This window comes from Puma concolor, chromosome C1 (genome assembly GCF_028749965.1).
Source record: "Puma concolor isolate L17-30 chromosome C1, mPumCon1.1.hap2, whole genome shotgun sequence".
NCBI classification, from domain to species: Eukaryota; Metazoa; Chordata; class Mammalia; order Carnivora; family Felidae; genus Puma; species Puma concolor.
Genome location: NC_141674.1, coordinates 100,075,787 through 100,093,306, shown reverse-complemented (window position 1 = coordinate 100,093,306; position 17,520 = coordinate 100,075,787). Strand labels below are relative to the sequence as shown.

The 17,520-nt window shown below is 47.6% G+C and overlaps 1 long non-coding RNA gene across 3 annotated transcripts in view; it reads left to right on the top strand.

Annotated features, from left to right (window-relative positions):
* The window catches only part of LOC147578279 (uncharacterized), a 93,696-nt gene that overhangs the window by 38,964 nt on the left and 37,212 nt on the right, over nt 1-17,520 (top strand). For all 3 annotated transcript variants that reach the window (XR_015255026.1, XR_015255025.1, XR_015255024.1), the window contains one exon: nt 5,985-6,051. This is a non-coding gene — a long non-coding RNA (uncharacterized LOC147578279). The remainder of the gene's footprint in view (nt 1-5,984; nt 6,052-17,520) is intronic.

Sequence of the window (17,520 nt, the reverse complement as noted above, 5' to 3'; positions counted from 1 at the left end):
ATTCTCAGCACAGATTGCAGTGCCTGGCACATACTAGGAACTAAATAAATATTCCTTGAATGAATGCATAACAGGGCTAGGTCCTAGGTGGGGAAAAAAGAGAGCCAAAATGAAGTAGACAGAGTCCCTGCTATTTAGGAGATCACAATTGAAAACAAATACTCTTCAAATACCCAAGCCAGTATTCTGCTTTATTGGATTGTTCAAGACATAGAGGGGATAAAGAGTGGGAAGAGACTGCTGTTTGGAGCCCAAGCTTTAAGTTGTCTGTGACTTATGTTGGCAGGAGATTTAGTTCCAATGTGGCCAACGTAGTATGTTTGAATCTCAAGAGAAGTACTCAGCAAGCAGATTGCTATAGAGTAACAACTGATTGTATTAGATTGTTTACTCCATTCTTCTTTCTCTCTCTTTACTTGAGTTTAATAATATGACAAAGTTGTTTATGTATCCAGAGTATATAAAGAAGGTCAACAGGAAGAAAAACCAGCCAATTTAAAAAATGGGCAAAAATTTGAACAGACAGTTCCCTGAAGAGAATAGATAGATGGCAGTTAAGCACATAAAAGGTGTTAAACATCACTAGGTATTAGGGAAATGCAAATTAAATTACAAAGAGATGTCACTAGACACCTGTTAGAATGGCTAAAGTAAAAATATTAGAAGTACCAAGTGTGGATAAGGATGTGGGTAACAGGAACTGTCGTCACTACTGATGAGAATACAAGACGGCACAACTATTCTGGAAAACAGCTAAGCAGTTTCTTACAAAGTTTAAACATACACTTATCACACAATCCAACAATTCTACTTATGGGCGTTTGCTGTAGAGAATTGAAAACTTACGTTCCTGCAAAAATTGTACATGAATGTTTATAGCAGCTCAGCTTCTAATCCCCCAAACTAGAAAACTAGTACATAAAATGGAATGTTCAGCAGCAAAAAAGGAACAAGCTAGTGATACACACAGTAACATAGATGAATCTTGAAAGCATTACTCTGAGTGGAAGAAGGCAGTCTCAAAGGCTACATAGTGACTTCTACTTCTAGGAAATAGAGTAGATGTATTTTTCCCTATTCCTCCAGAGAATTAGCTTGGAAATTATAAAACAAACATAAAAAGACTCTGAGAGTTGAGAGAAGAAGACAGACCAGCTATGGACCTTGAGACTTGAAGAACAAAGAGTTGAACATTCTAGGATTTTTTTTTTTTTTGCCTCGTATATCCAAGAATAAACGCTGAAGAAGCTGGCAACCTGGAAATTCCAATGGGTGCAGGCCCAAAAAATTCTAACAAAAGCCTGCCCTCTCTAGCCAAGTGGTCAGGTGGAGGGCAACCTCACAAGAGAGAAAACTTTTAGAAATTAACTGCTCTACTTTAGATAAGCACCATAGGCAAAACTATAGTTCCTATGTGAGCAAAGGTCAGATAGGGAGCCTAAACTCTCATGTCTAACAGGCTATAACAAGGTTCCCCTCTTGCTTCCCATTGAGGTAACGTCAGAAATAGCGTAGAGGCAGGATTTTCATCACTACCCGATGGTGTAGAGGTCATCCAACCCTATGGTGTCTCTGGTGGCCATGTGGGGAGTAGTAATGAAGCAGCCTTATCCCTCCCAGCCAAGAAGATACCACATAGTGGAGGCACAGTGGGGAGCTGGAACCCCTACCTTTGCCCTACAGTAATGACGAGCATAACACCTCAGGTGTCAGCCAGGGCCAAGTGAGGGACCTGGTTTTCTACCTCTACGTAATCATAATGAAGTGGCTCCCCTTCGCCCTTCCCCACCTCTTTCCATCTTGGAGTAGTGTCAGAGAAAGCCAGCTAAAACAGAAGGCTTAAATAAGATCATGAATTTCATAACTTAATACTCTAAATGTCCAGGTTTTAATAGAAAATCGCTCATCATACCCAAGAACCATGGGGGTCTCAAACCGAATGACGAAAGGCAAGCAGTAGATGCCAACACTAGGATGACAGAAATTTTGAGTTATCTAAAAAAGGTTTTATTTTTTTAATTATCTAAAAATTATTTTAAACTAGCCATCATAAAAAAAAACCAATTATGAACACACATAAAAACAAACGAAAATATAAAGAGTCTCAGAGAAAAATAGAAAGTCTCGATGAGGAAATAGAAGGTATAGAGATGAACCAAATGGGTATTTTGGAACTGAAAAATACAATAACTAAAACTAAATGCTCAATGAATGAACTCAATGAGAAGATAGAAGGGAAAGAGGAAAAAACCAGTGAGCTTGACAATAAAATAGAAATTACCCAAATTAGCATCAGTCTAAACAACAGAGGGACAACACAAAGAAAATGACAGAACCTCAGGACCATAACAAAGGATGTGACTCGTGTCACTGGAGTCCCAGAAGAAGAGGAGGAAAAGGGCAAGGCTGAAAAAGTACTAAAGGAAATAATGGCTGAAAAATTAACAAATCTGGAAAAATACCGAAACCTACAGATTTGAGAAGCTGAGTGAGCTCCAAACAGGATAAAAATTTAAAAGCCCGTGACAATACATATCTTGGTAAAATTTTAGAACACTAAGACAAAGAAAAAAAATCTAAAAACAGACCTAGAAACAATGGCTAGAGGGGGCAAAGAATTCGATTGACAATGGGTTTCTCATCAGAAACCATGAAGGTCAGAAAGAAGTGCCACGTTTTTTTTATATGCTGAACAATGTCAACCCAGAATCCTATATCTAAGAAAATAGTCTTCAGTAATGAAGGGAAAATAAAGACATTCTTATATGAAGTAAAACAAAAGGAAATTTCGTTAGAAACTTGGAACATCAGGAAGAATAAAGAACATGGTAAGCAAAATTAGGGGCAAACAACCCTCTTAAGTCTTCTAAATTGAGTTTGATAATTGAAGCAAAAATTATAATACTTCTATTGTGGTTCTAAGTATGTAGAGGGAATATTTAAGAAAAGTATACTATAAAGGGAAAAAGATATAAAGGGAGGGAAGATTACTATGCTTTCCTTGAACTAGTGAAATGATGGCACAAGTAATACCAAAAGCAACCACTAAAAAAAAAAAAACCTACATAAGGAGAGACATTCAAAAACAGTATAGGTAAATAAAGGTGGAATTCAAAAAAGTGCTTAAGTAAGGCACAGGAATACAGAAAAAAGAAAACAGAGACACGAAAAGCTGACAAACAGAAGACAAAAAATAAAATGGAAGGCTTAGTTCCTTACATTTCAATAATTACAGGGGTGCCTGGGTGGCTCAGTCATTTAAGCAGCCAACTCTTCATTTTGGCTCAGGTCATGGTCTCACGATGGTCATGAGATCAAGCCCAGCATAGAGCCCGCTTGAGATTCTCTCTCACCCCCTCCCTCTGCCCCTCCCCCCACTTGCTTGTGTGCTCTCTTGCACTCTGTCTCTCAAAAACAAATTACATTAAATAGCTATATGCAAAACAATGAAACTGGACTCCTTTCTTATGCCAAAAATACACTCAAAATAGATTAAAGCCCTGAATGTGAGAGCTGAAACCATAAAATGCTTAAAAGAGAACATAGGCAGTAATTGCTTGAAAATGGCACTTTGCAACATATTTCTGGATATGTTTCCTCAGGCAAGGGAGACAAAAACAAAAATAAACTATTGGGATTACACCAAAATAAAAAGCTTTTGCTCAGCAAAGGAAATCATCAACCAAACAAAAAGCAACCCAGTAAATGCTATTTCCATTTTTGCAAACGGTATATCTAATAAGGGGTCAATATCCAAAATATATAAAGAACTTATACAACTCTTCACCACCACCCCCACCCCCCGCCTCCAAATAATCCAGCTAAACATGGGCAGAGGATCTGAATAGACATTTTTCCAAAGAAGACATACAGATGGCCAACAGACACATGAAAAGATGTTCAACATCACTAATCATCAGAGGCCAATGCAGGGCTCAAACTCATGAACCATGAGATCATGACCTGAGCCGAAACCAAGAGTCAGACGCTCAACCGACTAAGCCACCCACGTGCCCCACCACAATCAATTTTAGCCCACTCTTATTAATTTCCAAAAAACCCCTATATCCTTTATCAGTCACACCCATTTTGCCCCAACTGCCTTCCCTACCCCACCAGTCCTATGCCTAACACTTATCTACTTTCTGTCTCAATAAATTTGCCTATTCTGGACAATTCATGCCCACGTGATTATTGACAAGGTACAAGAACAATTTAATGGTTCACTTTTTTAAAAATAAGTTTATTTATTTGAGAGAGCGGGTGAGGGAGAGAGTGCATGCTCATGAGCAGGAAAGGAGCAGAGAGAGAGAGACAGAAAATCTGAAGCAGGCTGTGCGCTGTTAGCCCAGAACCTGACGCGGGGCTTGAACTCACAAAAGATGAGATCATGACCTCAGCAGAAGTCAGTCTCTCAACCAACTGAGCCACCCAGGCGCCCCCAATGGTTCACTTTTTTTTTTTTTTAACAAAAAATGCTGGAAAAAATGGACATCAGTAGGCAAAAAAAATTTTTTTAACGAGTCTCAATGTAACTCTCACACCTTTGGAGAAAATTAACTCAAAATGGTTCAATGCCTTAAATGTCAAACATAAAATTATAAAACTTTGACACACAAAAAATAGAAGATCTTTGAGACCTAAGACTAGGCAAAGAGTTCTTAGACTTGACACCAAATTCATAACTCATGGAAGGAAAACTTGATAAATAGAACTTAATAGCAATTTAAAATGTTTGCTTTGCTCCTGTTAAGAAGATAAAAAGACAAGCTATAGAATGGAGGGAGGTAATATTTGCTAACTAGATATCCAACCAAGAGCTAGTGTCCAGAATGTATAAAGAACTCTAAAAAATCAACAGTAAAAAGAGAAAGCGATCTAATTAGACCATAGGCAGAAGACATGTATAGACATCGCCCTGAAGAAGATAATCAGATGGCAAACAAGCACTTGAAGGATTGTTCGACATCAATAACCATTAGGGAAATGCAAATTAAAGCTGTGAGGTATCACCACATAGCTATCAGAATGGCTTCTAGAAAAGAAAATCGTGGCAACACCAAATGCTGGCAAGGATGCGGAGGAATTGGATCACTCATATATTATACTCCGGGGCATTTATCCTAGAGAAATAAAAGCAAGTTTTCACAGGAATACCTGTACACCGGGGGCCTGGGTGGCTCAGTCAGTTAAGCATCCAACTCTTGGTTTCCGCATTGGTCATAGTCTCACAGTTCGTGAGTTCGAGCTCCTCATTGGGCATAATGCAGAGCCTGCTTGGGATTCTCTCTCTCTCTCTCTCTCTCTCTCTGCCCCTTCACAGCTCGCTCTTTCTTTCTCAAAATAAATAAATAAGCTTTTTCTCTTGCTCTTTCTCTCTCAAAATAAATAAATAAGCTTTTTTAAAAAAATCCGTGCACTCACGTTTATACAAATACTCATGTATTTGTAATAGACAAAACCCGGAAACAATCCAGCGGCCCTTCAAAGGGTGAATGTTAGACACACAGTGGTGCCTCCAAATCATAGAATATCACTCAACAGTGAAAAGGAACCACCTATCAATACACAGAAACAGCTTACGCAGCTCTGGAGAATTCCGCTGAGAAAAAGACAGTCCCGAAAGGTTACATACTGTATGAGTTCTTTCATGTAACAGTCTTGAAATGGCAAATTTTAGAAATGAAGAACGGATTCGTGGGTGTCACAGGTGGGGTAGGGTGGGAGAGAAGTGGTGTGGCTATGAAGGGCAATAGGAGAGATTGTTGTGGGTTTGGAAATGTCTATAACTTGACTCTGTCCCGTCAATGTTCTGGCTGTGGTATTACACTATCGTTTTGCAAGCCAGTACCGTTAATGGATTAGTCGAAAAAGGGTACATGGAATCTCTATGTTATTCTTTACCACTGCATGAACCCACGTTTGCCTCAAGATTAAAAATTTAATGTAAAACAAGCTTACATACTGTCTCATTCCATTTATAGGACGTTCTTGAGAAGACCAAGCTGTGGAGACGGAGAACAGCTCAGTGTTGTCAGAGGTTAGGAGAAGGTGAGGGTGGGTGTGACCAAGAAGGCAGAGCCCCAGGGAGAATTTTCCGCTGATGGGATGTGTTCGGTACCCTGCTTGTGGTGGTGGTTATGTCAATCTATATATGTGTTGAAGTTTGTAGACCTACATGCCAAAAAGAAAGGCCATTTTAAACGTATAATCCAAACATATACTATTAGTAACATATGCAGCCCATTTGTTTTTTTTACAGTGCTTCGGTGAGTTTGGTTGGATAATAACAGCAGTTTAGATTTGCTTCCCTCTTTACTGGTTTGGACGATGTTCAATGTAGGACAGCGGGAAGGGCATAAAACGTGGAGTCAGACAGTCTGGTATTGTATCTTGGCTACGCCGTTTATTGGGTGCGTGATCTCGATCCTCATGATTTCATGTGTAAAGTGAGGCTCCTACCCACATCGCAGGGTTATTTTGCGGCTTCAGTGGAACGAGAGAGCCTCGACGTATTGTAGGAGGCCCGGAAATCTGTAAGGATGCCACGCCTTTTTTGTAGAAAATAAATTGTAGGCTTCGAACATAGCTGTATGGCTCCTTAACAATGTGTGTGAACACTATGGCGGCCGATACAATAAAAACATCTAATTGAAAGTTAGCTTTATGCTTTTTAGGTTATTTTCAAGCACAAGGGTCTTTTACACTTGAAAGTGAGTATACTTGGATATACTTGAGGTCCTTTATACGCGAAAGTATCGGAGACACGTGAGACGATGTCTGCTTCGTACTTGACGAGAGTTCAGAAGCAGGAGGAGGAGTAGCTGTGGAAGCAGAAGTAGGAGTTTAGTAGTAGGAGTAGAGTTAGTTGAAGCAGCAGAAAAAGAAGGGGCTGAAGAAGTAGGAGTCGTAACAACAGCGGTGATCGTGATAATAATATTAATAGCAGCCATCTGGGGCGCCTGGGTGGCGCAGTCGGTTAAGCGTCCGACTTCAGCCAGGTCACGATCTCGCGGTCCGTGAGTTCGAGCCCCGCGTCGGGCTCTGGGCTGATGGCTCGGAGCCTGGAGCCTGTTTCCGATTCTGTGTCTCCCTCTCTCTCTGCCCCTCCCCCGTTCATGCTCTGTCTCTCTCTGTCCCAAAAATAAATAAACGTTGAAAAAAAAAAAAATAGCAGCCATCGTGGCAATAGTCGTGGTAGTAGTGATTGGAAAAATCGTGGCCACTGTCGTTGGAGTCCTATTTTCACATGCACTGTTTTCAAGTTTTAAAAAAATGTTTAATGTTTATTTTTGAGGGAGAGAGAGAGAGAGACAGAGACAGAGAATGAGCAGGGGAGGGGCAGAGAGAGAGAGGGCGACACGGACTCCGGAGCAGGCTCCAGGCTCTGAGCTGTCAGCGCGGAGCCCGACGCGGGGCTCGAACTCAGGAACCGTGAGATCGTGACCGGGGCCGAAGCGGACGCTTAACCGACTGAGCCCCCCCAGGCGCCCCTCACGTCCGCTGTTTTATGTGGTCCTCCCAGCATCCGTGAGGGGTGAAGGGCAGAGCTTGTACGCCCCATTCTACAATGAGAACTCGAAGGGGGCGGGAGGGTGCCTCCTTTTCCAAGATCTTGTGGTTTGAAGTTGCCACAGCTGAGAGGAGAGCCCAGGTCTTCCCCCTCGGAAAGCACGGCCTAGAGAAGCCAGGGAAGGTGGCCGTCGCAGCCCTCTCGGGCTGTTACAACAAACCACCACGGATTGGGATAGCTTAAACAACAGATCTCTCTCTCTCTCTCTCTCTCTCTCTCTCTCTCGGTTCTGGAGGCTGGAAGTCTGGGATCCAGCTGTCCGCTGATTCAGGGTCTGGAGAGGTGTCTTCCCAGCTTGCAGATGGCCGCCTTCTTGCTGTGTCCTTGTCTGATATAGAACCCTCTGGTCTCCTCTTCTTATAAGGGCACTGACCCCATCATGGGAACCCCACCTCATGACCTATTCTGCACCAAATCACCTCCCATAGGCCCCACCTCCAAAACCACGACGTTGGGAATTAGGGCTTCGGCATAAGAATTTCGTGGCGGTGGCAAGGGTGGGGCGTGGGGGACGCAAACGTTCAGTCCGTAGCAGCAGCCCTATTTAGTGTCTGAGGGATATATTCTACATCCAGGGAGACTGGTACTTGACCTTGCACTCAGCGGTCCCACCATGTTGTCAAGCAGAACAAGTGGCCTCCCAGCGTGCTCCCTGTCGCCTGCCTCGGCCGGGGCAAGTAAGCCCATTTGTCTTGGAAGCCAGCCAGGCAGGAGAGAGAGAGTCAAGCTAGTGGGAGCTAACTGTGTCTTCAGGAGGAAGCCTTCCCCCTCAGGCTCCTCTGGGAGGTGGTCCAGGCCCTGTGACGGCCAGATCCCTGGGGCAGCCCAGCCCACCTACCAGAAAGGCCATGGCTCCGGGCACAGGAGGCCTGCGCCCGGGTGACGGCCTCAGCACTGACGCCAACGCCTCTCCAGGAAAACAGGTGGGCTGGGCTTGCCCTCGCCCGTCCAGCCCCCGTGTCCTGAGATTCACCTCCCCAAGATTACAGTACCTACAGCGGTGCAGGGGCCGCTGGAAGCAGCCAGTCGGCGGGGCTGGGGTCAGCCACCCGCTCTGTGCTCGGAGACGACAAAGAGAAGGCGCAGCCTGGGCAGAGAGGGGGTAGCAGAGGGAATGCCGTGTCATCTGATCCATAGCTGATTAATCCTTTGAAAATGTGCTCTGGGGACATGTCCGTGAAGGACGTCACTGAGGTGGGGGAAGAATGTGGCCTGTTGTCTGGGCCCGGGACACAAAGGCCTATCTGTGCGCACGTGGGCACTGGGATCCAGGCCGGATCAGCTGCTCTGGTTTCCTCCTTCGTCTTCACAATACGACTACAGAGTTACAGTCTGCCCTTCTACCCCTGCCCCAGGAGAGCTGGGCAGTGGGATTTCTGCCCACTGGGTTCCTGCTGAGCACAGCCAGCAAGGCCAGCCACCCGGCCCACTTGGCTCCTGGTGAGTCTAGAATTTCAATAGGCTGCGTCTCCCTGCCCTCATTTACTGCCCTCTCTCGTCTTCCCTTTCTCTTGCCCTCCCCGGCACATGTGTGAGTGGCAGATCCAGGGTGATCTGGACCCAGCTGGTCACCGGGGAGCCAAGCCTGGAAGCCCGAGAGATACCCAGCTGGGTGGCGGCCAGCCGTGGCTCAGGGTCACTCTAAAAACAACTTTGCTCGGGCCGTGGGGCAGCGGCTGCCCTGGCTCCACCACCCTGATCCCTAGGAAACCGGGCAAGGGACGGTCTCCCCTGGCCAGAGCCCCTGCCGACACCCAGCAGGGAACCAGGGTGGCATCAGCATCAGGAAGCCTGGATTACACAGTGGTGCAGGCAAGGTTCTTAACCCCCGGGAGTGTCACTTTCCTCGTTTATGGAAAATGAGGATCGTAGTTCATGCGCCGTGCGATGCGGGGAGCGTTCCACGGGTGGGAAGCGTGGCTGAGCGCGGGGGGGTGGACACGGCCGTGAAAGACATGCACACGTGCATCCGCCACTCGAGGCCATTTTCTCTGTGTACTTATAACCATGGATGACTGCCGCGCGCCCAGCAGCGTGCTAGACGCGTAGGTGAACAAAAGAAACAAAATCCCTGGGCTACTAGCGTGCAACTTCTCATGGGGGGAGACAGATGGGAAGCAATAGAGGTAGTAAATAAGGAGGGCCCATAGCATGCTAGAAGGTGCTAAGAGCTACGGGGAGAGACGGAGCAGAGTGAGAAGAACCAGAAGGTGCACGCGAGGGGGAAGGTTTCAATCTTTGGTGAAGAAAGGCCACGTCGGGAAGGTGATACTTCTGGAGAGATCTGAGGGAGGGAAGAAAGGGAGCCAGGCAGACCCCACCCACCCCCCACCCACGAGGGCCAGGAGAGCATCCCCGGCAGAGGGAACAGCTCAGCGAAGTCCCTGAGGTGGAGGGGTGCCTGGTGAATCTATGGAGGGGGAAGGGGTGGCTCTGCAGGGGAGGGTGGGAGCGATGGACAAGGTGAGGGGATCAGGTCTGCAGGGTCTTTGTCTTGCTTTGCTGGGGCTGCCTATAAACAAAGTGCCAGGAGCGGAGAGACTTAAGCAATGGAATGTTCTAGAGGCTAGAAGTTCACGATCAGGGTGACAGCACTGCCATGCTCCCTCTGAAGGCTCTAGGGAAGGACGTTCCAGGCCCCTCTCCTGGCTCCGCAGTTCCTTGTCTTCCTCTCTGTGCATGTGTCTGGGTCCAAAGCCCCCCTTCTTCTTAGGGCCTACCCAATGACCTCATTTTAACGAATTACCTCTATAAAGACCCTGACTCCAAACAAAGCCATGTTCTGAGGTACCGCGTGGGCGTTAGGACTTAAGCGTGTCTTTTTTGAGGGACACAATTTAACCCTTAACAGCCTGTAGGCCACCGAAAAGACCTCAGCTTTTGTGTTGGGATGCGGGAGCCATCTGAGGGACTGGGGCCGAGAAGGCAGGACACTCTGTGACTCCTATTTTGAAAGGATGACCAGTCTCTCCAGAGGTGATTTGTCCTCCCATATCTGTGCCCCTTGGGCCTCCCGAGTTGTATTCCTGGACGCAGTGCTGGGGAGGGAAAGGCTACTCTCTGTGGGGCCCGGGGGTGGGGGCAGCCAGTGCCGGTAGCTTGCCCCCCGCCCCCTGCCCCGGCTGCCTTGCCATGTTTTATGACACTGCCACTCTCAGACCTGGAAACCCAAAGTGGGTTGCGGTGTGGTGGGGGAAATTTCTGGACCATCCACCGGATGTGATTTCTCCCTCTGAGCCGAGCACAATCCCCAAGACAAGACCCCACCGTAGAGTCCCACGTGTCTACCCAGCTCCTTGCCTCGCTCCTCTGGGGCCCGCGCCTCCTTCTCACCTCACCCACAGTCCCCTCTCCTCCAGGAAGCCCAGTCTCTGGGAGGCGGCCATGTCCCCCTCCATCCCCCTGCCTTTCCCCCAAGCCTGTGAACCTATGGGTGTGAGCACCCCCTCCGAGGTTTTCCCGCTCCCGGGGGGAGGCCGGCATTGACGCGGTAAGCCTGTCACGCACAAAAGGAACGTTTTCCTGATGTTGCTTTCACGGATGCTGAGAAAGGATCTGTTCTCTGTATTGTCATGTGGAGCGATTGAGGGAGCCCCTGGAGACCTTGGGGGCGGGGTGGGGGGGGACCAAAGTCTCCATTGCTACTGCTTTTACCTGTGTGGGTTGTCTGACTCTCCTTTCTCCCCACTGCTCCTTTTGACGTATGCCACGTTGGCCTGCAAATGGGCTCTTGCTTGTTCTTCCGAGGCAGCTTCTGGAGGCAACCCTGTCTCCCTCGGACGTTGACAGGGTCAGACCAAAACCATGAGGATGAAGCTAACACACAGAGGGGGTGGCGGCAAGCCCAGGGCAGGGGAGTGGGGCCCGTGCCAGGGTGAGGAGGCCTCCCATGCCCACCTGTCCCCGGGGCTCCTGTTCCCGGCAGGTGGGAGGCAGGGGAGGAAGGCCAAGGATCAAGCTCTATCTTCCCAGCTCTCCTTCTGTGGGTTGGGAAAGGTGTGTCTTTTTCTCGGGGCCCGAAGTTATCCATCCAGGTGATGTGAGCCCTCTCATCATTCTGGGGGCATCCCAGGAACACAGGACACCCCTCCTGCAGGCCTCCCAGGGCTCTGTCACCACAGCTCTCCTACACCTGGTCGACCCTCCCAGCTCAGGGGCGCAGGACCATAGGATAAACTACCACAGCCCAGTGTGCCTCGGGCCTCCTTTGTACAGGTCAAGCCGCACGAGCCGCCCGCAGACGTGGCCTGTTTTCTGACCTGGTGGTCACCATGGGGCGGGTATTTCAGGTGGGACGTTTTGGGTCATTGCATGAGTGCGGGCCCTCCGACAAGCTGACGGCAAGACAGGATTACATTGCAAGCATTGTACTAGGGGAAATACCTATGTGAACCGAAATGGGCAGTGAGTCAGATGAGGCTGGAGAGCTCTCAGATTCTTCTCGTGCCGACCCGCGTGAAGGAGAGGGAGAAGGGGACATCCTAGACAGTCGTATAGTCTAAGGAAGGTTCAGCAAGGCCATTGGGGGGTCCTCTGTCCCATCAGCCGTCGGAGAAGTCTGAGTTTCCCAGGACTGGGTCTGCCTTAGTATTCCAGCTGTGCTCAGCCACTGGGAGCAGCCGTGACAAGGGTGGCTTGGCACAAACACAGCCGTGACTTTCAAACGCAGCAGCTGGGGCCCCTGGTTAGTTATGCTCCCGTAGTTGGAAGTCTGCAAGCTACAGTCTTAGGGCCAGCCACAGACGTGGCCACTTTGAATCACCTGTGGCCCTCACCCTTTGGAAATGGCTGGGTCCCCACCCCAGGAGCTCCATGCCAGGTCTGTGTGAGTGTTAAACTCAGGTAGTAGGGTCACCAGCCTATTTAGAGTTCTCATACAGACCAAACACACAACCGCGGAACACAGAAGACTCTCAAAGTACGGCCCATTGGCCACCCGCAGGAATGTTCATTTAAAGTACACCTCTCTGGATTCCATCTCCAACCCACCCAGACGCCATCTCTGAGGGATGGCCTCGGAATTGGCGTTTAGCCCACCAACACACCCAACACACACACACACACACACACACACACACACACACACGATTCTTGGGCCCTCTACATTTTGAATTTCAAATCAACTCGCTCTATTCTGCTGAGAATGAATGTGCGTATCAGAGTTCGTGTCTCAGTGTCTGGATTAGAAATGATGGGTGAGGACCACAGACTTCCAAACTGAGCTCTGGGGGACCTGTGCTTTGTGGTCTGGCCAAGCACAGGTGCTTCCATATCCCCTTTCCCCCAAAGAGTACAGTGGGCATAGCATTTCTTGGGACCCACATGCTTAGGAACTTCAGCTTCGTGCTTATAAGGATGTAGGGACTCTGAATCTCCCGACGTTTCTTTTCTGAATGACCCCCCTAGGAAGGTGTGCCCGGGGACCCTTCCTTTTAACACTCTTACGCACACCCATTGCCAGTTTCCATGGCCTGGGCTCCCAGGAACCTTCCCCACCTGTCATCTGTCCTTCCTTTATTCTATTAGCACCAGGTACTCAGGCCTCAGGGATTTCTTGTCTTATCTGTGCTTATCCGCAGCATTCTTGGAGGGTCAACGTATATCCTGCAGCCCCATTCCTTCCAGTCCTGAGCGACCGGGAACACTCCTGCCTTTGTTGGTTTTCTTATCTCTGCCTTCCTCCACCTTGGAGGCCCGTTTCTGCCCCTGGATTCATTCCAGCCCACTTGGTTGGCCCTGCTGTGTTCTTGGCCAAACCCGGATGACTCATTCTCTGGGTGGACATTTGTAGAAGCATCAACTCTAAAAATCAATTTCAACCAATACTCCCCAGTACTAGTAATGGTACTGAAAATCTGGTCTCCTTGTGGCTGGTCACGGGGGTATTATTAAAACTCTTTAGGAACATCATTTGGCAATACATACGAAGTAGGAAGAGATCTAAGTGTAGGAGATTCAAGAGAACTTTGATGTGGGAATTTCACTTTTGCAGATCTAGCTAAAGAAAATAAACCTGAAGAGGAAAACATTTCATATAAATTAAAATGTATGTTAGGGCACCTGAGTGGCTCAGTCAGTTAAGCATCAGCTCTTGATTTCGGCTCAGCTCATGGTCTCATGGTTCAGGAGATTGAGCCCCACATAGGATTCCATGCTGACAGTGTGGAGCCTGCTTGGGATTCTCTCTCTCCCTCTCTCTCTCTCCCTCTCTCTCTGCCCCTCCCCTGCTCATGCTCTCTCTCTCTCTCTCTCTCTCTCTCTCCCAAGAGAAATAAACAAACATGAAAAGAAATTTTAATGAAAATGTACGCTGTAGAAATTTCTAATATGGAAAAATTGGAAATAATAACAAATGGCTAATATTTATTACGTGCTTATTATGTACTAGGCATAACTAAATTCTTTATTACTTAATCTAATCCTCACCATGTCTCTGTAAGATAGGAACGGCTATTATCTGCAGTAAGAATGGCAATTAGTTATCCCCATATAACTTCTAGAATTTCCACTAGGCACCTAGTAAGTGAAAGAGGTATGTGGTAGTTTGGACTGCTGGCCGGGGCCCTGCCCTACCTCAAGACTCATTCCTTTCACTTTGAACACAACCATTTCCTGCCTCTCCCCCTCTTCAGCAATTAGAATACAATAGGGTAAGTGCCATAGCACAGCCAATTAATTACTTGAATCCCTACTGAGGACATCCCGCCCCCCTCTTTATAAAGTTGGGTTTATGGATCTGACAAGTCTTTAAATGAATTGGCTTAATATTTTTATTTATTATTTTATTTAAAAATCTTTTTTTTTAATGTTTATTTACTTTTGAGAGAGACACAGAGACAGAATGCAAGTGGGTTGGGGCAGAGAGAGAGGGAGACACAGAATCCGAAGCAGGCTCCAGGCTCCGAGCCATCAGCACAGAGCCCAACGCGCGGGGCTTGAACCCACGAGCTGTGAGATCATGAACCGAGCCGAAGTCGGCCGCTCAACCGACTGAGCCACCCAGGTGCCCCGGCTTAATATTTTTAATTGAATAAATTTGGAAGAGTGCCTCATTTTAGATCTAGCTCCTCATTTAAACCTTCAAGATCACCTGGATCCTGACCCTTTCATTTAGTATAGGAACTACCTCTCTCAAGTTTTCTTACTACAGAGATCCCACGGCACCTGCTCCAGGTTTTCAGTGCAGATGTTGGTTTGCTTAGGGCCGAGCAGGGCAGCATTGAGACCTTCTCTAGATCAGGATGATCATGTTAAAATTCATCCACTGACACCTTTAAAAAAATAAATGACTTAGGAACTCTTCATATGTAAAGTTTTTGTCGGTCATCTGTTAGCTCCAAAGCATAATTTGAGTACCGGGTTGGCTCTTTGGCCAGCTGCTTCAGTGTCCTCACCTGGAATAAGAGTGATCATTCCACCTCCACAATGATGGGGGAGACACAGGTGACAGTGCCTCCCCCTGTACTTGCCACATGGATGGCCCTCGGTACATATGCATTGATTCATTTAAGCCCGCTTCTCCTCCTCCACATTCATTCGACATGCGTCTCGAGGGATGGGAATGCAGTCCTGGGCCCTACCCACGCCGTGGAGAACTCCAGATGACTGTGGGAGACCCAGTGGGGTAGCAGAGTCCAGGTTTGATTTGGTACTTGCAGACTTTTCTTTTTTTTTTTTTTTTTAATTTTTTTTTTTTTAACGTTTATTTATTTTTGGGACAGAGAGAGACAGAGCATGAACGGGGGAGGGGCAGAGAGAGAGGGAGACACAGAATCGGAAGCAGGCTCCAGGCTCTGAGCCATCAGCCCAGAGCCTGACGCGGGGCTCGAACTCACGGACCGCGAGATCGTGACCTGGCTGAAGTCGGACGCTTAACCGACTGCGCCACCCAGGCGCCCCTAGCAGACTTTTCTATCAGGAGAAACTGGCTCCCTTCCCTTCCCTTCCCTTCCCTTCCCTTCCCTTCCCTTCCCTTCCCTTCCCTTCCCTTCCCTTCAGTAGGGGTGAGAAAATAATCGTTATTGAGTACATGTACATAGGAGGTAAGGAGCTGGGGCACCTGGGTGTCTCAGTTAAGTGTCCAACTCTTGATTTCAGCTCAGGTCATTACCCCACGGTTTGTGAGATCAAGCCCCTCATTGGGCTTTCCACTGACATCACGGAGCCTGCTTGGTATTCTCTCTCTCCCTTTCTCTCTGCCCTCCCCCACCACCCAAAATATGTAAATGTTAAAAAAAAAAGAAGGTAAGGAGCATTTTCTAATCAAACTAATGGTCCCCTTGAGAAGCACTTACTGCCCAAAGGGACTTGGAACATGCTAAAACCATAATCGCTTCAGCAGTTACATTTTTCAAAAATATATGTGTGGATAAATGGAGACGCTCTTGTATTCATGTAGGTACATTCTTTTTCCACTGATGCCCCCTCCTTCCCCCTCCTCTTGCCACCGATTTGGCACACTCGTTCCTGACATTGAGCTGCCCTCGAAGTGGTTGGAGGGACAGAGCAGATTGCCCGGACTTGGTGTCCCAAGGGAATGCCAGACTCACCCATTCATTTGTCAAAGACCTTTGGAGGTAGTCGCTCTTCTTTTCCCTGGGGAGCTATCAGCGAACAAGACTGAATGTAGTTCTGCACCCACAGAGCTTACGTTCTGGTAGAGAGAAGCCGGCAATGAACCCAAGATACAGAGGACAATCTCAGAGAGTCAACGGTGCCGTGAGGAGGAGAAAATGAGGCTGCGATGGACTACGTGATGTGCCCAAGGTCACACATAAGTAGGGGACAAAGCCAGGACCCAAATACCATACTTCTGTGCACCAAAGCCCACCTTCCTGACTCTGGGCTACGTAGACTGTGTCACAGCTCGTGTTTCATCCCAGCCGAATGAGGGTTAGACCTTACCTCTGTGTTGCACTTTATACTCTTCCAAGCTATTTCCAGCACGTCAGCTCGTTTCACCTTGGGGCATTATCGTTTCCAGCTTCTCCTCTGAGGCCTGCCATGAATGCAAAGGAAAATGGCAGGAACGGATCCTCTCGAGCAACGGAGCCAATTAGGCTTCCTACGGAGGTAGAACACTTACATTCCCATGACGTGAAGGACCAAGAAACGCCTTGAGTCGGCCGTGTCTAGAGCAACATCTCCTGGGCCAGAATTTAAATGGGAAAAGACCTTTCCTTTCTCCTGCAACTCTTATGCAGTCTCCTCAGTGTTGCAAGAATGTACCAGTGGGCAGCTCCTGTGTTCTTAGGTACTGTGGGAATGGAAGGGAATGACCACAGTGCTCTATTCTTCCGGGGAAGGCACTTTCCACTCAGCAGAGCAGCACTTATTCCTTCAGGTGCTCAGTCTTAGCAGCAAGGTTGGCCCTTGACTATTTGCAAAGTACAGTGACATCCTTGATCTTGTTTGATGCTCATGTGAACCTTGTTGGGTAGGTCCTAATGTTCCTCTTAATTACAAATGGGGAAACTGACGTCCAGAGGAGGCAACTGACTCAGTGTGTTTCTGTGGGGTTTGCAGGTGAGCTGGGCATTGAGATTTCTGACACCAAGTGTCCCCCTCGCCGCATCATGAAAGGACACTTGCTTTTGTGATGGCTTTGGAAGGAACTCTTCCAAAAACGTATTTGCTTCTCCGCCCTTTGAAGCAGAGGACCCCATGAGGGAGTGATGGTGTGTGGTACAACATTTTCTTGATGAGTAAAGGTACCTTTGTGGACACACATGTTCTGTTCTGCCCAGAAATGTATCTTTCTGTTTGTTAGTTAGTTTGTCTGTTTTGTTTTTAGAGGGGGAGCAGGGGCAGAAGGAAAGGAAGAGAGAGAATCCTAAGCAGGCACGGAGCCCAATGGGCTCTATCTCACGACCACGAGATCACAATCTGAGCCAAAACATGGAGTTGGATGCTTAACCAACTGAACCACCCAGGTGCCCTGAATGTAC